This window comes from Anoplopoma fimbria, chromosome 16 (assembly GCF_027596085.1).
Source record: "Anoplopoma fimbria isolate UVic2021 breed Golden Eagle Sablefish chromosome 16, Afim_UVic_2022, whole genome shotgun sequence".
Taxonomy (NCBI): Eukaryota; Metazoa; Chordata; class Actinopteri; order Perciformes; family Anoplopomatidae; genus Anoplopoma; species Anoplopoma fimbria.
Genome location: NC_072464.1, coordinates 7473547 through 7498200, shown reverse-complemented (window position 1 = coordinate 7498200; position 24654 = coordinate 7473547). Strand labels below are relative to the sequence as shown.

Below are 24654 nucleotides of genomic sequence, written 5' to 3'. Positions count from 1 at the left end.
ATCTTTAGGCCGATTCCTACTCACCTTTTCGGTGGATGAAAACTTGAACGTGTATATATATCTCTAGCGGATTCGATTACTGCGATGTCCTTCAAACTGCTTTCTCTCAAACGGACCGGGTGGTTAATTCAGACTGCTACAGCCGGAGTTTTTAGAAGAAGGGAAATGAGACTTCTGAAGACGTCAAACGTGGCCTCAGTAAATAGCAGCCGGTGTGGCTGGTAAAGTGCTTACCTTTCAAGTCTGTGTGTGTGTGTGTGTGTGTGTGTGTGTGTGTGTGTGTGTGTGTGTGTGTGTGTGTGTGTGTGTGTGTCATCATGGCAAAAATGTGGTCCAAGAGACACCTACTTTACTGGAAAACTACCACAGAAGTGGTTTGGAGTACTTTTCCAGGTGTTTATAATGGTCACAACTGTGCAAGAAGCAGTCACACAACTTCACAGGTGTCTAAAAAGTTGTTTCGACCCAACGGACTGAAAGTAGTACACTGAGGCTGCTGCTAGACTTCGCCTGTGTTTTAGTCAAAATCTCTCTATTTCAAGAGGCCTCCCAGGGCCCGGTCGCCGATCCAGCACCACAGGGGCTCCACTCCAGTCAATCCCCGCTTCCTGCCTGTGCAGCTCGCGTCCTGAAAATCCTCTCGACTCAGATAATTCCTTTGCAGCGCCCTTCTGCAACAAGCTCCCAGCCTAACAGTTGTGATTGGATACTAGTTTAAAGAAAAAGTTTGTTGAATCACTATTTAATGGGAAAAAATGCAGCTGAAAAACATTATACGGTCCCCTGATGGCAGCTATATTCTAGGAAGCGCTCAAGAACAAATGTAGACACAGCATAGTCCTTATCTCGAGGTTAGTGAATGCTATTCATTATTTTCTCTTTGAGAAACCAAAATTGAGTTATTTGAACTCAATTCAGGGCCATACACTTGTCAAAAAAGTGAAAAATCCACTTCAGTGAGAGGGATCAGCATGGTGTCACGGAGGGTAATCTCCATTTTTTTAACATCTTCCACTCGACACCTCTTCACCAAAGACCAATTTTTGTCAATTTTTTTAGAGGGGACAGGGAGATAGCAGGTCAACAGTTTATGCCACATAGAAACGGTATACATCATCTGAAAGCTGGGAACCCAAAGATCAATCTGAGAAGCAGCACAGCACTGTGTGTCAAGTGTTACTAGAGATAAATCTGTAATAAATAGTGTGTTGTGTATAGGCGCCTACTGAAATGTTGAACGTTTAGAGCGTATAAGGGCTGAGAACATTATGATGCAAGTATATGATGGCCATACCCAAGCTCTGAGATTACCCATGAATATTTTCATATATTCCTGGGATGACTCCATTTATAAAGCAGATGTGGTGCAAAATAAAAAAAAAACAATACCTCTTGAAAATGTTAAAAAATCCCTCCAACATACCACATTAAGACACCAAGACCTTGAGGAAAAACCACTGAAAAAGCCATGTTGTGATTTGCTTTAAAAAAAAAAACGTTTGACATTTAAATAATTTTCTTGTAAAAATTGCATTTTCCAGACACTTGCTCAGAAATCCCCTTCATTTGAATATACCTCGGAAAGCCATGTATCCTCTGAATACCAGAGGTCTCTAGCTTGTGGTTGAACGGTTTCATGATGCTGTGATTATCCGAGGTGACAAAAGGCCATTTTATACGCTGATGTCACATTTCAAAAACTGGTCTCGCTACATGAAATGTTTAGCATGGGGACTAACATGAACATATGTTCATATGCCAGATCCACAGCGAATCCCAGTTTTCCAGTCATACCAAATTCCAAGTGTCATTAGGGACCCCAGTATGCAGAAAGCATTTTTAGAATAGGCAGAAATAACACATTTGTACTATATGCTAAAAAGCTGTGTGTTTTTTTTTGCCCCAAATTTCATGGGATTAGAATAAACATGCCGTCTTAAAAGGGGAGACTTGTGGGGGTCCATAGAGCCCATTTTCATTCACAATTCTCGAGATAAATATGCAAATATGCCGATTCGAGTTTTATCCTTGCCAGAATTGACCATAACTTTGGAGCGTTATTTTGGTACCAATGGATTTGTTGGGTTGTGTAGATTTCCCTCAGAAGACTTGCATTGACACTGGTTGTTCTTGAGGTTAAACTCAGCAGTGCCTTTTGCTCCAAACCTTCTCCATCTATTCTGGGAAAATTGACCTTTCCGATGTGTTGAACCTTGGAAGCATTGCGGCAGCTGTGATGTGTTGACAGCAGACTTCAGCTTTGATTTTCAATTTGACGATAACATGTTGGACGATATGTCTAAGCCAGTGATAGGGAGTCATCAGTTTTCATTAACTTTACTGCCGACACCCGGCGAAAGAGAGCACTCCAATACTGTAACACACTGAGGAGACTCAGAAGTGGGACAAACGAAGATGGTAAATTGGATTAGAGTATTCTTGTTTTCTTGGTTAACCACTTCCTGAAAATGTATTATAACGAAGACACTGCATGGAAGTGAGGGTGGGTGATATGACCTGAAAGCCATATCACAATTCATTTTTACATTTAGAAACCATTTCTTGTTATAATCATCTGAGCACAAACTTCTCTCTCCCTTCCTTTATATTGAACATTGCATATATCGCAGAGTAACATTTACTTCAACTATTCAGGAGTCAGATTTTTGTGCTGAAATGAAAGTAAAACAGGCACTCTCTCACATTCCCTGCAAATAAGAAAGAATATTGTGTATTAAATGACATATTCCAATTTATGGTTTCCATTATCTTATTCCCTCTGTAGGATGTTTCAGGCTATGGAGTGTCATGAGCAAACAGTGAGCTGTCATGGTGAGCGGAATGATTTTCTATAATTTCTTTTTTTTTTTCTTCATGCAGACATTTAATATAATGATTGCAATTTGTGAGCTGGAATTATTTGCTTATATCTTGACATTTTGCTGAATTCTTTGACGTTCGACTGGGCACCAAAGGTTAAATCACAAACAGACTCAACTTTTCCGTGAATCCCCCCCCCACCACGCAGAAGAACAAGCCCACTTTTATAAAGGGGTTACCCAGAAAATATAGCCTGTCAAAGGGAATTTACTGAACTTACTGACTATTTAAACTACGCTGTTTAGACGCTCACATAGCTTCAGTGTATTCCTACCCAGCCCGACATTACAGGACCCTGAACTGAACTTCACTCGAGTGGATTCCAGTCACACAAAGAAAGGCGGACCTCATGCCAACTTGAAAGTTCAATGCATGTGTGGGCCAGTGGCCAAAACAATCTGCCAAGGGGGCTATCCTTCTTTGTCAGTGTACAGAGTAGCTGTGACAGGAAAAAGGCCTTGAGGGTAACTAAGCAAACCCAACACATCTTCAGACTTCTTCCAGCTCATCTTGATTTAAAAAGGGTCAGGACTCCTCATTTCTCAGAGACTCACTGTTGGGCAGAATAAAAGCATGGAAAAATGTTGAAAAATATCATCAGGCTCTCACTTGGAAAGAAATTGTTATCTGTTGCATATATATATTGCATATCCTGGATGCGAGCCTTTTGCACACTGCAGGTGGGCCGACTACATAATTCACTATGATATACAGTATTCATCAAGATAACCTTGCCACAGTCTGTAAAGAACAGCTTTCCTTCTAAGCGTACAGTAGCTGTGATCAAAAAGCTGAAAAACAATTGTGCCCTTGCACATATCTAACCTTCCTGCTGGGCTGTTTGGGTGAGCAGCTATTTAAGTGTGCTTATCAATCAAAGTCATTGTGGAACACTTCACAGCAGAAGCAGCAACATATAACTTCCATATGTATAAAAGTCTGCATGACTAGTTATTCTAACATTTTGGTGGGAATGTGGTAGATAATACAAAAGAATGAATGAGAATAATTTACTTTGAGCTTCATCAAAATGTGACTTTAAAGCTACCGTTGGGTATTATAATAAAAAAATATTTTGCCATATTTTCTCAAACTGTCAATATATCCTGACAGTAGTGCATGAGATGGATGATGTGTGACAAAAATCCAGTTTTTCTTGTGTTATTTTAGTGCTCCTAATGGCTTTTGATTCCGGAGTTAAGAACAACCAATCAGAGCCGAGGAGTCTCGAACGCAGCTGTCAGTCATTGCTCATAAAGCTTGTGAATTCCAATGAAATATTAATCCATATTTTGGTACTGCATTGCCTATTTTTCATTTCAAACTTCACTTCAAAAATCATTCATATTTGATCAGGTCCGCATAGTTTGACAGTTTGACCAAAGTTCACGAGCGTCACGAGCTGTGATTGACAGCTACGTTAGACACACCTCAGCTCTGATTGGTCGTTTTTTCTTTGGGGGCGGTGGAATCCAGATTATCAGTCAAACTACTGAACTACTGTCAGGACACAATAACAGCACATATGATGTTATTTTTACGTAAGTAACCAACTTTAACTTAAAAAATGTCAAAAAAAATGTCAAATCTCAAGCTTGTCTCCTTGTTAGTCTAGTACAGTGCAGCTTCAATTCATATTCATTACTCGTCACTCAGAGACGGCGCTGAATCGGCCATCAGGATAGAAAAGGACAAATGGCGGTGACACTTTTCCACAAGGATGGTGCCCATTGAATCAAGGCAAAGCTCCAGTGAAGAATACGTTTCAGGTCAATACACCTCACGGCCTTGTAGGTAAACCTGGTTACCGTCAGATTCAATGAGCCACAGATTAGCCGGCTCACGGCTCCTGAAGAAAGACGAAATCCTGCAGCCGTGCCACAGTTCACGGGCCAGAGCCTCCACATTTTTACACTTAATATGTCATAACTGACCATTACTACACACAAAGGCTCAGGGGAATTGTCCCAATGTGTTGGGCATAATAACTGTGGACTTTACAGCCCACAAATCTAAGATTAGTTATTTCTCAAGCAAAAATGTCAAATATTAATTGTTGTGATTTTTCTATTTGCATGACAGGCAAGCCAAAATAAAAGAAGGTTAAAAGCCTGGGAACTCACAGCCACTTAAGACTAATATTTTTTCCTTCAGTACTAAGAACACAAATCCTTTTTCTGAGTTTTTAGACTTAACATTCTTTCATACATCTTTTTTCCATCAAGTTTCTGGAAGACCATAGCCATTAGCCATCATTATGAAGAATTTAGCAGCTCTTTACTGGAAATGGATTTCTGATTTTTTCCGAAGCGGGACTACAGAGAAAACCTCATCAAACACAACACACTGTTTAGGATTGTAAACAAGCTCGCTTCTAGTCATGATTTAGCCAAAATGTACTATCAGCAACCCACAAAAGCTTTGTAAAATTAAACACGGCAGAAATACATTTACAGCACTGCATGCCACACCTGGAATCATGTACTTCAACCAAATAATCCAAATATAATGTCACAAAAGTGTTTTATGAACCGTGGGGGTGTGGTTGATCAAATTCTTATAGTTTTGTGCCGCATACATTTTAATCAGCCCCCCACAAATATTTCAAACGATTATCTTGAGCAACAAACACAACGAAGCCATCTGTGCAAACACACGCGCCGTGAGGCCTGCCGAGATCAAAGTGGTTATTTTGAGGTAGCTTCACCGGGAGACCTCTCCCCGCCTGAACCTCATCTTTTAGCAAAGAAAATAAATGGTTATGGGGCCACGAAAAAAAAAAAAGATGATATTGGATATTTTATGGCTGTCTGTGACTGTAAAGTGTTTCATTTCCTGCACTTCATAAACACCGTATGAATAGCAGAGTAGATTAAAGGGTCAGGGAGAGCTCACTTTGTATTTCAAATCAGAATGAAAAAATAAAATATTTTTTGTTTGAGGTAATGATTTAGAAAAAAGTATAAACACGCAGATATTTCTCGTTTATTTTACATATTTTAACGTGTGCTCTTTTCTTTATGCGTTGTACAATGAATACTGCCTGAGCTCAACGCTAATGAGGTGCAGGTACGTTACTAACGGTGACAACGGAGTGCAGCAGCTCACTTATCCATAGGCTGGAATGGGGGGGGGGGGTGCAATGGGCTGACAATTGGGTGGACGAGCACGAAGACAAAGTGATTAGCATCCATCACTGTCTGACAGCGAGAGGGCCGTGACAGATGAAGGAGGCACAATCGGGGGCAAGACAGCAAAGGCATGGCAGAAGAAAGAAGAAAGAAGCCCGGGAGGGAAGAGGACGAGCCCGCTGCCCGCTGAAACAAATGACAAAGTTAGGACATTGGCTTTTTAAAAAGGTCAAGATAAGGACAGAAAAAAGAAAAAAAAAAACGTGTTCTTTGTGAAGGGGACAGAGGTCTGAATGCCCGTTTTGTGTGTGTGTGAGGGAACGTTAGAGAAGGATTGTATGAATGTATAGAAACTGTCAATGAGGACAAACATCCGTCCCCCATCTTAACACAAGGCTGCAATGCAACTTAAACCCACTGAGTTATCTAAAAATACAGATGCAAATGTAGGGTATTTCCTCTTAGAGCAGGGCTGCAGAGCGTGACCATTCCCTCGTATTCTCAGCTAAGTGCTGGGAATTCTGTGGCTTCTAGTTTTCCTCATTTTCGAAGCAGTGTTTTGGGTTTAATGAAAGACTATTGAAAAAAAAAAAAGACAACGCTGCAGGAGCTCCATTTGTTTTTCTGTTGGCATTTTGACACCAATGACTCTGCCAGTATGTAATCCAAAATTATGAAGTCATACTTTCGCTGCTATTCCTTTACTTATATTTGATTTCAGTTTTTTTTTCAGCACATGTCTTGATACTTTGTGTCGTCCTCTTTGAGGTGAGACAATGTTCTGTTGTACCTTTTCCTGTCCGGTGACCCATATGTCTCGCTACACCGTGTGTCATAACCTGTTTTTAACCCTCTGATGCACAAGACATTTAAAAGCTTTTCATAAATGACCCGTGTTCATTTTCAAATCTTATTTGGTACGCAGCCGAATGTGTCTTTCTACTATCTTTCAACAAAATGATGTCAACACTCAGGATTTTTAGAATCGTTTAATACATTCATTTTTGGTTATTATTAAAAGTCATCATATCAATTTCTCTGTCTTGATATAAAGAGAAAATTGTTTTGATTACACATCTAATTGAAACTTACAGACAGGGGTCGAAAAATGACCAGCCAGGATGAAAGTCAACAGTATAATTGGTTTCTAAAAAGAGACAAAACATAATCATACTGGTGTCAAATGTTCTGTTTACATCATTTTCTAAGGTAATTGCATATGTATTATGAATGTACATATATCTACATTCTCATAGTGATATGGGATGAAATTTAAAAACAAATGGTGTGGTTTACAGTTTCAAGAGTATTCTCATTAGAACAGAACCATAACTAGAATGATAATTATGGTGTATAATAATTATATTATCAGAACGGATCGGGTTGTTGAGGATTGATCAAATATGTACAACTCTTATTGTTGACAATCTCACTGCTCCACTCTGCTTTTGAGCATGAGCACCAGAGACTCCTGCCGAACCAGTCAGCTATAATTCAATCTTGCAGCTTTTGATGCTCAAAATAATGTATCCACTTTTTAGTATATTTGTGCTTGTTAACTATGGAGACATAAAATATTATGAAGACTGAAAGCAGATGAGAATAAAAGGGCCTGACAAGAAATACTATATATGGCACAGGTTATTATTGGTAATTGGTTTTCAAATGTTCTGTTGTTGCTGCAAATCTGACTACACAAAACATTGTAACTAAAATGTATTCATTTATAAGTTCAAAAATGAATACATTCATGGAGTTTGTGGGCCCCATTCTTGGCCCTTCCACTGGAAAAAAATGCGAAGCAGGAAAATGTACATAATGAAACTGTGGCGGTACAAAATAGACTTTGGCGTGTAATTCATTTGAAATACTGATTATCCATGATGACAAAACTCAAATGGAATACAAGTGGAAGTTGACACATTCTATTTTATTTAGTGATTTGTCAGGTTTTTGGTATAAGAGATGAGCAAATCCTGAAGGAAAAGTCAAGTATTTATTTTATTTTGTAAATTCTTTATGATGTTTAAATTGCACCACTGCAGTCAGACTGGTATCAGGAGCCAACCTCCCAGTCTGAAAAGTGAAGCCAATATGGTAGTGCCTTGAACTCTGGTTGCAAAAAGAAGTCTGATTGTAGAGAAGTCTATGAGAAAATGACCCTACTTCTCACCTGATTGATTACCTCAGTGATTGCTATTTTCAAGTCTTCTTTAATACAGCATGGGGTTCATTTAGTAAATTACAGATTGTACAGATTGTAAAGCCCTCTGAGGCAAGTTTGCAATTTCTGATATAATATTTAAATGGTATTGACTTGACTATCCAGCCAGGCTTGCAACAACAGTCCCTGAGAAGTCGCCCTCCAGGTCTGTATCTCAGATCCTGCACAAAGAGCTAAACCAGGCTGCTGTGAGTTCTGCAATTACACACTGGATTTCCTCACTGGCCTCATTTTTGGCCTTGCTGCCAGACAAGCTTTCCAAGCAACCACCAACCAAGCTGGTGAGCTGGATAAAGCAAAGAAACAGCTGACAAGAGACTGAAAACAGTTTCAGTTTACTGTGACAGTACAAGATCAAAAAATATCCACAACAGAAGTGTAATGTTTAAGGTGCTGTTTATAGTGAAGAACCCACTGAGAGTTATCACCCACTATGCAGCCTCCTTCTGCTCAACAGAGCTTTAAAGTGTCTTTAAGCTCTTTGTTTTAGTTTTACAGCCTCCAACTTCCCTGTTTTGACTCATCCACTGCAGTGATCAGTGTCTTCTCCAGATTCAGAAGGCGGCAACACAGTCCCTGCTCAGCACTTAGGGGCAGACAGACAAAGTAAGCGACCAGCTGGTGGACATAGCGAAGCATTTTTTGCAGATAAAAAGCTTGTTATTTTATTAAGGGAGCTGTTAGGGACCAACAGAGCTAAAAGTAGAGTAAATATTTTACTTAGAATCCGTGTCTGCTGGATATGTAATCATGCAAAAACTTTAAGAAGCGAATATGTCAGTGTTGTGTTTACAGCTTTTTGTTCTGCTGCCACCTGGTGGCCAACAAATCTATTGTCACAGGTTTAGAGGGGCATTCAAGAACACTGTGTTTCTGCATCAATTCTGATTCTGATATGGCAAAAAATGCTACAACGAAATATTTATTTTATTTATTTATTTATTTTTTAATGAATTTTCACAATATCCTATAACTATATTTATTATATTCTTTTCTAAATAATGCCAAAACAAAATTGGTTATTGAATATTATTGGTTTACACTTTTTACCCCATTTGCACTCATTATTGAGCAGACATAGGTATGACAAACAAATAACTGAAATATTGTGTTGACGTTGCACATTTACATCATTTTCTAAGGTAATTGCATATGTATTATGAATGTACATATATCTACATTCTCATAGTGACATGGGATGAAATTTAAAAACAAATGGTGTGGTTTACAGTTTCAAGAGTATTCTCATTAGAACAGAACCATAACTAGAATGATAATTATGGTGTATAATAATTATGTTATTATCAGAACGGATCGGGTTGTTGAGGATTGATCAAATATGTACAACTCTTATTGTTGACAATCTCACTGCTCCACTCTGCTTTTGAGCATGAGCACCAGAGACTCCTGCCGAACCAGTCAGCTATAATTCAATCTTGCAGCTTTTGATGCTCAAAATAATGTATCCACTTTTTAGTATATTTGTGCTTGTTAACTATGGAGACATAAAATATTATGAAGACTGAAAGCAGATGAGAATAAAAGGGCCTGACAAGAAATACTATATATGGCACAGGTTATTATTGGTAATTGGTTTTCAAATCTCTGATCTTTTTTCTTTTTCTTCTTTTTTTTCACAGTTTCTGTGAACAAACCACAATAATGTTGGAAAAGTGACTTAACTGAGACCGCCAATTATATGCCACAGTGATAAAAAAAAGCTTTATGTTGTAGTCGCAAACAACAGCAACAATGAAATCCTGACTGTGTTTGCACAGGGAGGCGGCATCGTAACGAGCCCAAATAAATCTAATTAGTTTTAATGTGAATGATCTTTATGGAGGAAGCTTCCAGGCTGATAGTGTAGAAGAAAATAAATTATGTACTTGAGAAGGATAAGTATTTACTCCACGGACTGCAGCCTTGGCAAAACATCTACAGCACATAAATAGCCATTCGGGCCTGCAAGGATGAGATATGCAGTGTACTCAGAGAATGAACAGAGGAATCAGCCTCCCAACTAAAGTGCCAAACAATAGCAATAAAACACACATAACTCCTGCCAATTCATTACCAGAAGGAGGATAATGCAGTCATGCTGTCTCAACCGGATAAAAACAAAAAACAAAAAATGCCAGCTGCGAAGCACTGAAGCTTGCCCCTGGAAAATTAATGGGACTCATCAAGAAATAAAAGAGCCATAAAAAGTGGTCTGTTTTTTCGCCCGCAATGGGGTGACTTCTCGAATTAACTGGGGACGCCTCGGACGGGCGTGTGCCAACGGTTTCTTTGGTGAGGTGTTGGATCAAGAAGACATGTGTCATAAAGCCTGGGCCAAATTGGAACTCCAATGCCGACAGTGTTTTGTCTGACGGATTTGGTCGGTCGGAGCCATCAGCGCTAAATGCTGTCTGTCAGCGCCATAAAAGCTGAACGCAATCTGTGATGGGCCGATGAAATGCAGATATATGAAGCCTTCATCTGCACGGTGCTCTCCAGTGATGTGGCAAAACTAGAGAGATGCAGGGCAGCGCACGGTGGAGCTTGTTGTGACTAATCTCTACACGGTTGAGGATAATGTTTGCATAAAATACATTATGCGCCCGTCACCTTTAACTCCTCATCTATACTGCGGCAGCATCTGCTTTTGCATTACCCTCTTGTATTTTTTGATAGGTATATCTGTCTATCATAGCAGAATATGTGGACGTATTCTGATGTAGATCACTTACAAAGGCCAGGCGTACAAATGATGTGTGCGCAAAAAAAACATGCATACTCCATTTCCAACACATAAATTGGTATTTAGAAGTGAGGAATTCAGGCTCGAACATGTTCAAATGTGCAAATAAGAGGGAAAGACAACACAAACTATTATGTGCAGCTTTGATACATATGACAAACTTTTAAATTTTAAAGTTTCTTATTCATCTTTTTTTTCCCTGCCCCAGTTTCACCCCCGCAGGTTAGGTCTGTTGCCTCTGTCAGCACTTTGCCGTTGTTAACGCTGTTAGCACTGTTAGCTGCGAGTCAGCGGCTCAGCCGACGCCATGTTGAGAGCCGTGTGGAGACAACAGATATGCTCTGAATTAAAAATGATCTATAGCACCATTAAAAGGGAAATATCTCTCTATTAAAGCTAGTACGACTGTAACTCACATGTTAATTGCTAAACAGTGGTGAAGCACAAGAGCAAATGCCGGCAGATGAGTTTTCCATTAAAACAAAATGATGACTGATGTGGCCAAAGTGCCTCCTAAGTGACTCTATGACTGGATGCTGACAAGCAAAGTAGCATTTTAAAGTTTTTGTCGCAATTAAGATTTCATATAGAGCCATTTGTGGGGTTTGAGTGGGTAGTTTTTTTTTTACATAAATAGCTTTAAATGGTATGTAAGGTTATAAAATGTAGCAGTACATATACTGGAGTATATATACCCCCCTGGTATTAATATTCGTGAAGGGGCCCCACAAAGACGACTATTAGACTCTAATAGTCGTCTTTGTGGGGCCCATTTGTTTGATGTGGTTTCAATGACTTACATGGCAGGGCATTTTATTCCAGCCGGTAGCAAGCGTTTTCATTGAATGTTTGATCAAAGTGAGAGAGTGAAGTTAGGCCTTCTTGTCGGAGTGGATAGCTTACTCTGCACTACAGAATGGGTAGGCCATGAGTCAAATAAGCTGCCACAGGGTCGTGAGCACGCACAGAGCTGCAGGAATACAAATGTACTCCCCAAGCCAACAGTGTGCGTTATCCTGTGGATTTGGACTTTTGAAATCTTTTTGGCCACCCACAGATGGGAAATTAGGAGAGTTTAACAACTTGGATTTTCCACAACACATTAAAGGTCATTTCCTTAGACGTCTAGGAGCTTGCTGCCAAGAGAAGATAGCTAATAATAAAACATTAAAACTGCAAACCGACTTAGCATTCAGTTCACGTCTTCTGCATCTGGCGAAAGTTACCATCACTATCAAAAGTCGATAGCTATGAGCGCTAATTGTGAGAAGCCGTGTTTCTCATCCCATTTGCTTAATTCTTACAAAAGGCAGAGGCCAAGTTCATCAGGAAATTAGATTGCAGAGAGAATTTCATTAATCAGAATGTATAACCTTATCCATGCCCAAACTACGCCAAGCAATCCTCATTGACATTCTGCGGTGACCAAGCCTTCAGTGCCACAAAAACATGCACAAGGAACAAGTTCTTCTTGCTCAGTTGAGAACATTTATACTGTGTTAACACGTGCACCCGTTTTTCAAAACAAACAGTGGAATGAAACGCTATGAGAAAGCATATAGATGGCTAAACGTCTGCAAATGTGTGACTGGTGGCAGGTTTTTAAGGGCACTTTTGCTCTACAAATGCCAATACGATGAATTCAGACAGGAAGGGTGGGAGAGTATAACAGAGGGAGACAGACACAGCACCCAGCATGCAGCGCTTCATGCAGAGCCAAAAGAGGCAGACCGCATTAAATCAAATCAGCCGTTGTGATTCGCCTCAAATCAGAGGAAGTCTAGAGACACAGTGTGAAAGCAATGATGTAATGAGGCTGATGGGAGCGTTCCCATCAGCCCGCCTGCTCGTTAACCTCTGTTACCGGCTTCCCTCGTCTCAGTTGTGATTTACTTACAGGATCCATCTGACCTATCGGGAGACAGTGAAAGACATTTCCTCCGAATGTCAACGGGCGACATATGGTTATGAATGCATAAAAAGTCCCTCTCGCATTCGTTCATTTTTTTCTTGTCTTAGCAACTACTGTTTAAAGAGTTCCGGAAAAACTTAACTCTAATATTGTTGCAATAAACTTTCCTGTGACATTTCTGAATCATATGAATGCCAGTTTGGGAAAACCAAACTAGAGATGGGGTGATTCCTCGTCAAATTCATCATGATCGATTACAGAAATAAAGTTTTTTTTAGACAAAGACGCCACGATATGGTGCTCTGTAAGCTTTACATATTGGACATGGCTTTTCACAGCAGTAGAGTTGCAATGCAGGAACCCTTCCAAAAGTGAAAGCATTCCCTAAATCATAACGGCAGGGGCAGTTTACTTTTTACGACATATTAGTACTACCAACACACAGAACGAGCTTCTTTTAGAAGCAGTCACTAAAAATTGATTTTCTATATGATTCTTCATGGCCCCCATGTCAAAAGTCATTTCTGCACTGCTGCTGCAAAAAAATGGCCAAATAAAAACGTTGCCATTTTTTTTTTTTTTCTTGTCTACTTTAACGGTCATCACTTTTAGTTCTAGAAACTTCTGGTAGTCGTTTTTTTCACTACCTTATGGCAATGTATTAGCCTTACCATTAGAGGAGAAAATAATCAGCAGGGCAATAGTAAAACATAGGAATGTAATTACATTTTTTTGATTTGAATCATTGTTTATTAATTCTCCGGCTGGAATTGCATCATCTACATAATCAGAGTATGCTAGCCATAATATACGATCTCATCACTTTGGATTGCAAGTTGTTAAAAAATTAAAAAACGATAGCTGTCTTTTGACATTTGGTAAGTAAGTAATGGGTTGATTAAAAAGCCAAAGGGTTGAAGGATTAGTCCTAAATACAAATAATCAAGGTATGGGGCGGCTGTGGCGTAGTGGAGAGCAAGGCAGTTCTCCAATAAAAGAAGCTCGTTCTGTGTGTCCAATCAGAGGGTCGGTGGTTCGATACCCAGCTTCGGCAGTCGATGTGTCCTTGGGCAAGACACTTAACCCCAAGTTGCTCCCGAAGGCACATTGCCATCGGTGTGGACTGGATGTTGCATGAATGTTAGTTAGAGTCTGATGGTGGCACCTTGCATGGTAGCCTGTCTTCAGTGTGTGAATGGGTGAATGATATGTAATATACTACTGATTGTAAGTCGCTTTGGATAAATGTAATGTAATGTAATGCTCAACCGTAACTGTATTTAACATTTGATTTGATAAAAAAAACTCTCAGCACAAGGTCCCGTACTTTCAAATTTGCTCTTAATGTGGCTGAAAGCTTGAGGAATCCCAAGGTCAATAATGAACCTTCAAGCTTAAATGTAACTACAATATCATCTGCATTTAAAAAATACTGATGCATTCAGAAAAAAAGGGCTGAACACTACATTATTACAGGCCAGTATCACAATCGCTAAATGTTTAAAATGTGTACATTTGTTTTTGTTTTGTTATTTACAGGTGAAAGACTATTTGCCAACACTGATGTATTTGAAAAAATGTAATATCATCTGGATGATTTATTGGCCAGGCTCTTAACAAAATGAGCACATATGCTACAAGATAAATGATTTCCGTACACAGGAGTCCAATGCAAATTAACACTGCAGGCAATATAACTGCTGTTCTACCTCAGTGAAGTTCATACCTTATGACGTTATATATTTGACATGCATGTTTCACCTTGTGTGTACAGGGAGGGCGACACGACTGAACCCAGGCCTGCAATGTTTCCAGATTTTCATGTGAAAGTAGCCAGAATGATGATGTTTACCTTTCTTTTTCCTCCGCTTACAGAGAACAATAACACAATCTATGGTTAGGAGATTTCTTGTGTCACTGAGCAAAATAATATAACAGTAAAATCCCATGGGTTTGGCAACAAGCCACACTTACACAGAGGCCTTGTTCAAACACCTTCCAAATTGAAAGGCTTAGCATCCTTTTGTAGAAGCACATTAATAGTTACAACAGAAGACTCTAAGGTTACGCGGCAGTGTGGTAAATAATCAATTAAAGCTATGGACACAAATTAGTTCCCCACATTACAAATAATATTCTTTATCAGGCATATGTGGAGGCTTGTGGTAAAACAGAACGGACTGACTGACGTATAGTTTCCCCTGGAACAGTTCTGCCGCCTTACCTTGGTGTCAGCACTACTCTTGACAATTCAGTTTTCTGCTCAGCACATTTCAACTTTTACCATTTACAGCTGACCTTTCAAAGTACTACCAGTGAAACAGAAGCGTTCTATTGCATAAAAACGCACCGCGAATAAAGAAAAATATACCCTTCCTGTGTGTTTGTGTGTCAGATGTATAAGATAATAACACTTCATAACATATCCTGACCTTGGGAGAAATATCGCATGACAAGTTGTCAAACTGCACAGAATTGAGTGCTGAGCCTGTAAAAAAGCCCTGAAGGCACAACTACAGTATGGGAAGTCTTTTTTTTTTTTTTTTTTTTTTTTTTTTTTTTTGCAGAGAAGCCATTTCCATTCCGGTCTGTAATATGACATCCGAGGAGCAAGGCCAATAATATGGTTCATTTATCACGCTGAAAGTTTTCATTAGGGCCAGAACCTTGTTGCATTCACTTATTTGGCAGATTTATTTACCCTTGACTCATTGGGCTTTTTAAGGGGAGCAGGTCCAGCTGCTATAAAAAATGTGTCCAGACAAGAAAAGGTCTATAATATCGGCTTGGTTCTTTATTGTTTTGTTTTGTTTTATGTATCTTTTATCAAGTCCCATTATGTTAGTGGACATGATTCTATTACATGAACCTCTACAAACCCGTTATTGAGTCAAGGAGCAGTGGTGTGATTACAGATCAGCACCAGTTTTTCCGACTGCTGGACAAAAGCAATGTTGCTTACTGTGGTAAAACCATTAGTGCCCTCCATGGTCAGCACTTTGTCCAATACAAGGGTGTCAATGACGTTCTGACCTGGTAAGCCAAGTCAGTGATGGATCCATCTCAAAAACCATACCAACGAAAGACTACACCAAACTATACTGAGATCTAAACTCACATTTGACTTTATTTGGTCTATGAAATGTTAGAAAATTGTGAAAAATCACAATATTCCACAGCCCATGGTGACATCATCATATTGCAAGTATTAAGATTCAATTATACAGCTATACCTACACATTGTATTGCGGGTTATACTGAAATAGAACTGAAACTACTGTGTAGAAGTTAATATACCAGCTTTTTAGTTAGCTATGCGAGCCTTTAAAAATGATTTATGCTGAAGAAAGTGGAACAAAAGTGTGTTTTCCATCTCAAACATCAAAGCACGGAGTCTAAGATATACCTTTTCAAGTGCCTGGGACTTCAGCTGTATTCATTTATTCTTTTCTCCTTGTGCATCTTAATATTCTTCTAGAATGACACAAGAAAAAAAATGAAAACGATTAGCACTAGAAAGGACCTTTTTCAAACACAGCAATACGGGGTCGGCGTGGCTCAGGAGTTAGCATAGTTTTTAGTTATTGTGAGCCTCCTGGTTTGATCCCCGGCTCCCCCTCAGAGAGTATCCTAGTGTCCTTGAGCAAGACACTGTGAACACTCTAACCACTCCTGATGAACAGGTTGGCACCTTGCACGGCAGCCAATCAGAGCATGAACGAACTTGTCAATTGGTGTGTATGTGTTATAAAGTGCTTTGAGAAGTCGATAGAATTGAACAGCGGTATATTAAAGCACTATATGTCAACCGGTCTCATTCAGGGACGAGCGGGACAAAAGAAACAGGACACTAGTGTGGAGAGCAGGCAATTACATGCATAGACCCGAAGCTCCCTCAGCTGTCTCATTTGCAAAAGCCCATGATTAATTGAGATGCTGGGCGGATTAATTCAATCACAGAGACGGTGAGAACAAAGGCTTTGACATTTGTAGAAGTCAACACCTTCGCCCAGCAAGACACAAATATTAATTGTCTTGACTTAGGCAAACTCACTGGTGTGGTTTCAGCCCATAGGAAGGATTCGGTTTTGACATGGACACGACGATGGTGTATAAATTGAGCCAGCGATAAGCAGCCGTGTAATCACCGTGCTCAAATTTGACTCCCGAGGTAAGAGCCTCAGTAGTCACACTGGTTGAGAAGCTGTATGATGTTTTCCGAACTGAGGAAGAGGCTTTTTTTTTCTCCACAGCGATCTGACAACAAACAGCTCGAGGTGGAAAGATGAACTTGTTGTTAATAGAGTTTTTTTGGCGACAGTGAGGGATGGCGACCATGAAGCAGATAGTAATGATGTTATCAGTCACTGTGTGATCTTGCATGGAGAGATGAAGTGCGCTGAACCTTCTGAAGGCAGGCCGAGAGTGGTGCACATGAATGATGTCAACATGAGAGTAGCAGCACATAGATGTTCCTAGCTAACCACCTGATGTGATGCGGTGTAGTCATTTCTCGCCTGTGATAATCCATACGTGCACACAATTACTGTAATCACTGCCCAATATGATCGTGATTGGTTTAAAGAAATCCAGACGAGCCAAAGAGTTGATTTTTCTTCCTACCAAGAATGATGATGTATGGAGCCAGACCTTTCTTTAGAGCTTACACGGCCCTGTGGAGATAAATACGTCTAGGCCCGTCGTGTAAATGATGTTATCGACTTAGCTTTCGACATGACCTTGCTCATTTGTGCTGACCTCTATAGTGCCCGTTGTGTTTGCTTACATAAGAACGTCCCCAACATGTTAGCCAATAGGTGTTTTCCCAGACAGCTCCTGACCGGCAGAATTTTGTTGTATTTACGTTTTGTTTAACTACGTTTTTTTTTTTTTCTTTAAAGAAGAATTTTAGAAGAATACAGAAAGGTAATAGAAATAGTGTACTTACTTTATTATTCTCGTGTATAATCATTATATAAGTGGCATAAAAAAAAATGACTATAATGTTGTTTATCGCTGTTATATCTGGGACAATATATCGTCAGACAAAAGCAGATGTCGTGACACGGCTAGGAATGACTGTGCAGGTATCCTTACAGACTGACTTATAAGAGGACCACGCACATTTAGAGGCTGGGGTCAGTGAAACTCATAATCATAATTTTCCAAATTAGTACTGCTTCTGTGAACTAACATATTATTATTTATTATTCCCTCCATTTATTTTGCAATCAAGTAAATTATCGTTAATGTACAAAAATGTCAGAAAAGTTTTGAAAATATTCAATGAATAATGACAAAGGAAACCAGCAAATCCACCTGCAAATCTATCTTTGAATTTTGGACTGATCAGGAATAGCGCTTCTAATTTCGTTTAATTCTCTACCATGACAAGGCTTCCTGTTTTTTACTTTTTTTTTTTCTATTTCTGTTAAAAGACTAATGGATAAGTCGACTACCTATTTCTGCAGTAAATGTTAAGCTGTGGAAGTCTGCAAACAAACAGAGTTACGCGCTACATCCCACAGCAAAAGCCGTCATGTGTTCAGTGAGTGAGGCTACTGTTCAGACTCATCTGGCTCCTGCTGTGACAGGGAGACATGTCAGGATGTGTGTGATTCAGCTCAGCAGGTGATTGATTGTGTTAAATCCTGCTCCAGGTACCTTAATGTCGTCGTTGTCTGTCTGTCCTCTTGTGTGGCCCGTTTTAAATGTAGTCTACTGATATATTTAACCCTCCGAACCTGTTGCATGCAGGGTCATAATTCTATTAAGTCTGTCACAAACACGCTACTGAAATCATAACTCATTACTGATTTGTTTACAGTTCTGGTAGTGACGATGTCCACTGAGAATAAACTCCTTCAGTCTGCAGATAAATCAGATCAGAATCATATGTGATCATGCTGATTTCACGTTTCACTTGATTACATGGTTACAGTGCAAACAGGCGATCAGCATGGCCTCCATGTTATAGGCTTAAAAAAAAGCTCCTTCCATGACAGCCCTTTACTTCCTGTTTACATCATCCAAAGCATGTATTTATTTATGTTTGTATCTCTTTGTTTATACTAGGAGTACACATTTGACAATTCTAAGGCACAGGATGTCTCAAATTGGCTGTTATTTCCCCTGATAACACTGACACTACATCCAATCATATGCAGACATTTTACCATGTGCTGGAAACCTTTGGATGTGAAGCAAAAAAATCCCAATAACTTCAAATTGTGGATAATTATTTTTCACGGAAAATATCACCTAGACCAATAAAACGACACGCCAAAGCATGGACATGATAATAATGAACATATTACATGCCTGTTCAGGATATGTTGTGACTACGACATAGAGCCTGTTTAAATGATGAAGAAAACCTGGTGAGAGCTCAATATGTTAACAATCATTTGACACCAAAGGGACCTGAGAAGGACAAAAAAAATGTGTCCTTTCCACATGCGCGTACAGCTGCTACATTATTTCAAATCTGTCCCGTGAAACCTAAAAACTGTTTGTATTTATCATATTCTCCTAAAACAGCAACTAGTAGGCATTTTGCAGGAGATTGGTACAGCTTCTTAAGCATTCCCAACTTTTCAACATCACCAGCAATTCATTATTACTATCATTTTGGACACTATTAAGCTCTAAAACGTATCAGGAAGTACATTATAGATTAAATGCACTATATGGGTGGCATTTGGACACGACTCACAGCAAACTCGTTTACAAAAGACAATAAAATGTGATTGCCAATAAAGTTCAACCGCTCTCGTGATGTTGTGGTGAGCATCAAACTCATCCGACGCAGTAAAACACAAAGTGTTGAAGCTGAGTAAGACTCTTTTCAGTTACATTCACGTGAACTTTATTCAACTCTGCTTGGAATCCGATTCACACGATCACCTTTGCTCTACTACAAGGACCATGACAATTAAAAAAAAAAAAACACTGTCCTGAATTGCATTTGTAGAAGCCTCAAGGCTAATTCATGCTGATATTCACAGCATAAATCACGAGCCACTTGGAGAGCAGCAATTCAATTACAGTCACCAGCGGCTGAAAAAAAGAGCTTGTTCATTGCATGTTACGGCATCAACCCTGTTATAAAAAGGCACACGGCAGATTGAACACTTGTGAAACAATGATTACCGCAGACTTCAACAAGTCTCCCGAAAAATAACTCTCTTTCACAACCAAAAGAGGAAGAAACGTGACTCCTCATCCATGAAATGAGAACCAAAAAAACAGAAACAATAAGTACCACACAGTCAGATGCTTATCCATCATCAAAGCAATGGGGGGGGGTATATCCTTAAGTTATTAATAGCTTGCAGCACACAATGGCACACAGTTTAAGAAGCTATCGTCGTGCTGAGCTTCCTATGGAAAACAATCATGTCTGACAGAGAGAAGATGAAAGGTAGATGTCCTTCCATAGATCCTTGTTCATTCTGAGGGCTGAGTGGCACTAGTCTCAATACCATCTGTCTGAAAACAGTGACAGCAATGCTCTCAACATCCCAAGCCTCAGTCCACATCACACACAGCAAATATGAGCAGAACTCTAAAATAGTGCCTCAGAAGATCAGTCTATATTTGCTCACAAGCTAAGAATAGATTTGAGGTTCGACAACTTAACCTGAGCCGTACTTTCTTTCGTTTATATTAAGAAACTGACACTGGTAGAAATAGACATTTGTAAGCGTGTCCCAATGTGTGTATACCTCCATCATTAACAACAACCACAGTCACTACATTTCTACCGGGAATGACAGCGCTGCTGGGTTTTGCTACGTAAAAAGCGAACTGTCAAAGAAGGGTCAAACCGAGGAGATGACACGGAGATATTCGAGTTAAAACTAAAATAATAATAATAATAATAATAATAATAATAATAAAAAATAAAAAAAAGGTTAAGAATGTTCGAGAGGTAAAACTCGACGATAGATCAGAGTCCACCTTGCACGGACTTGCGCAACAAAGTTTCCCGTTAGGTCCGGAGTGTGTGTTTAATACGGAAAACACGTAAAGTGTGGCACATTCCTTGACAAAATAAAAAGAATGCAAACCACAATGTCAACTTGGGAGTTTTGACGCCAGACAACGTCTCGTGTATTAAGGGAACGTGTGCACCAATTCACTAAAGATAGTCGAGAAACTCCAAAAACAGCAGTGTGGGAATCTCAGTTCTAATAGCCCGGGGGGGGGGGGGGTTATATAAAATAAATGAGACCGCCTTTACTTACACAGAAACAAGGAGAGGTTCCAAACAGTCCCCGTAGTAGAAAAAATAAAAATAAAAGCCCACGGTGCTCGGCGCTCCACGGTCTGAGCTCTACATCCAGCAGTCTCATTCCCCTCCTCCTCCTCCTCCTCCTCCTCAGACCTCGGCTCCCCTACAGCTGCCGGATAAGTTCGCTGACGTCAACAAGCACTCCGTCTCAAAAAAAAAAACACAGAAAAAAAACGGCGGAGCTCTTTGGTCGCAACTTGAATAATACATGGAAAAGGAGGGGAGAGACGCGGCCGGAAAGAATCGGGGAGGCAGCCACCACATTGAAATAAGAGGCTGCCCTCCTCACGACAATGGCCATATTCATTAACAGAAAAAGAGGAGGGGGGAGAAAAAAAATATGTTACTTAGCCTCGAAAAGGTGGATAAAGTGGACATAATGTTTGAATTTTCCATTAACGTTTTAAAATACTCAACAAAAAAGCTGCACTTTTTTCCTTGCTGAATAAAGTTATGCTGCGGTGTCTTTTTGACTGTAAAGAGGCAGGATGAAAATGTCAAAATATGGACACCTCTGTATTCACCAAAAGCAAAGACAGGGGCACAAACAGCCAGCAAGGCAAAGTAATTTAAACACAACGTCAAGTCTAAAGTTTATCTCGACTACCTATTAGCTGAATTTGGTTCATTAAATAGTTTTAGCTAGTCGTTTGTGTTATCTTTGCCGTATGGGGCACGGTAATTGAGACCAATTGCTCATTAAAGTTAGCTTGTGCCATGCTAGCTGGCTAGAGAAAGTAGGCCCATGTTTCTTATCCCAAACCTTCAGGCAATAAACTATTGCTTTGCTTTTCCAAATTCTAATAATAGCCAAATTGAGAGGCAGGTAGTTAGTTAAGTACAAATCTATAAATGATAGGATATTATCATATTTTAAAAATGTATTTTATGGGGTTTCCAAAATAGAGTTGCCTACCTATTGTTCCAACCTTCAAGTTTAATTGGTTTAGAGAAGGCCTCTAGGGGCCATCTTTAAAGCAGTGAAAGCTATTGCATATGACAGAAAGAGTATAGCCTAATCATGCAGAATGCCAAAATAGCTGTTTAGGGGTTGTGAAAGAATATAAATAAAGAAATGTGTTAAAAGCATTCAATATATTTCAAATATTTTGGTCCAATGGTCATGTAATTGGGAAGATGGCCCAAATCGGCAGAGGAGCCCTTCCTTCCAACAGGATATAACATAATCATAATTATGAAACATTTTAGCTGATCTGGCAGTGGTGTAATACATTTCAAAAACCATTGCACATAACAGAAGGAATGAGGTGGAGTGTGTGTTCCCATTTTTCTGGTGCCAAGTTCCTCTCTCCAAACAAAACTTGAACACGAGTTCCCCAATTAACAGAGTTAACACATTGTGTGTAATGGAAATGATATCTGTTATGGTTCAAAATGTTTTAGTGAAGGTCCTGGGGGAAGTCATCTGTATCTGTCAGAAACACGGCCACCAGATGCACTTTCTGTAAGCCACAATGCCTCTACTGTATAATTTGCTAATCGGTTTTGGGGTCTTTGTGTAGAGTTTGAAAACTGACTGACTTGTGACTCCTCATCGAGATATAAAATCCTCATGGCCTTGTGTGGTTTACCCTATTGATTTATTTTCTAGGAAGATACAGGAAGTGAATGTTGAAATGTCATATCGTCTTAAAGGGATCAGACACTGCATCTGTAACAGTGCACTTTCAAACTTAATGAAAAAGTATCTGACTTCACTGGCAGAAAGTGGGATGCTCTGGAATGATGACTGTAAACTGTTGCTTATTACTTATTTACTGTATTACTTACTTTATTACTTGATTTACGTCATAATAATACAGTCGGGAGAATACTTGATTATAAAATAATCAATAATTCCAGGCCTTGAGGAAAGCAAAAAGACAACTTCCCACAAGGATAAGTGACACTTCTCATCACTCTGAATTATAAATCCATGTCTTAAGGATTCAAAAGGGAATCAAAACACATTCCAAATAGGTCAGTCACTGTATCCATGATGGATAGGCTTGTTCATATGTTGCCTCCTGTTTAAAGCTTTTGCCAGTAAATTAAGTTTATTTCATGGTATCCCTAGTCAGGTTTATATATTTCACAGAGGATTATAGAGCCTGACCTCAAAGGAGCTGGCAGACAGTCGCCTTCAGATGACTTTTCCTCATCTACGGTTTGCTAAAATTGTATCAATATCACAGGAGAATCACCCCAGGTGCTGTCACATTATTTACAGTCTGTCCCTCGCTGGCCAACTTCAGCGACTCTTTTGATGACATTGCAGATACAGCATGGGCCTTGGCTTCCACATTTCAGGCTAGGGCCGACACAATGATGGATTAAACTGCCCTTGATGATACATAATATGAATATTTGAAAATTTATAGATAACCTTCCTTCAGTAATGAGCATTCCTATCTTGTTTTTTTTCCACTGTTAAATTTGCATGCCTCCCTTCAGCTGCACAGTCCGGATTTAATTCCCAGTGATAACACAAGGCAATCTGCTACATATTGCATTTATATACTAGTTTGTTTAGACAAATATGTTGTCTTGGAAACTTAATTGCCTGGATTACTGTCAGTGGCAACATTTTTCCACTGAAGTTTGGTTTAGGAGTAGGGGCCAACTTTGAATGTTGTCTTTACAAACTGATCCAACAAAACCGATTATTCCGAGGCGGGAACCTCCGGTTCTACCGAGTGCAGCCAATGCAGAAGTGTCCTAAAAAAAGGAAGTCAGAATGTGTAAAAGTCAAAAAGCAAATTACCCTACTTGACCCTTTGTTTATTACCTCAGTAAACTTTTTAAACACAAGTTTATAGTCTCAATCGCTACTTTCAAGTCTTCTTCAATACAGCATGATGTCCATTTAGTAAATGATGGTCCCATTTAGAGTAAAATGGACCATAAAGCAGAGTTTGCTTTAGGGCGGGCTTTCTGTTATTGAGATGTCGGTGCCGCTACCAGAGCCGTATAGGGCATCTCTACGTCACTCCTCCGCATTCCAAATATGGTAGTTTCAGTTCACAGGTTTCAAAAAGTCAAGATTGGGGTCGACCATAATCCAACATGGCGACGGAAAAATAGCCGAACTCTAGGCTTCTCGACAGCAGTCAACAAACCAGTGGGTGACGTAATGGTGTCCACTTCTTATATACAGTCTATGATTCTGCCTTCTAGAAATTGCAGAGACTTTCAGCAGAAACCAAAAGGCATTGGGGCTCATTGGTTGCCTCTCACAGGGTAGGCAAGTCAGAATTTGTTCAGAGACTGGCTAACACCTAATAACTTATGTCTTTCCATTAGATTTTTGACAATGAAAAAATAGAATATCATAATTTAGAGTATTGCCATCCTTTTTTTTAAGGTCAGGCTAGTGGAAAATTAGTTTTAATAAATTGTTATCATGCTGTCTTTTTTGATATTAAACAAGACCATGACCTTTCCACATAACACATTATATTACATTTC

The 24654-nt window shown here is 39.5% G+C and overlaps 1 protein-coding gene across 1 annotated transcript in view; it reads right to left on the bottom strand.

The window, feature by feature from the left end:
* gulp1a (GULP PTB domain containing engulfment adaptor 1a) overlaps nucleotides 1-21284 on the bottom strand; it is a 75848-nt gene extending 54564 nt beyond the window's left edge. Inside the window, exon 1 of the mRNA XM_054615109.1 lies at nucleotides 21140-21284. The gene's annotated coding sequence lies outside the window, so the exon portion shown is untranslated. The remainder of the gene's footprint in view (nucleotides 1-21139) is intronic.
* Between the last annotated feature and the right edge of the window lie 3370 nt (nucleotides 21285-24654).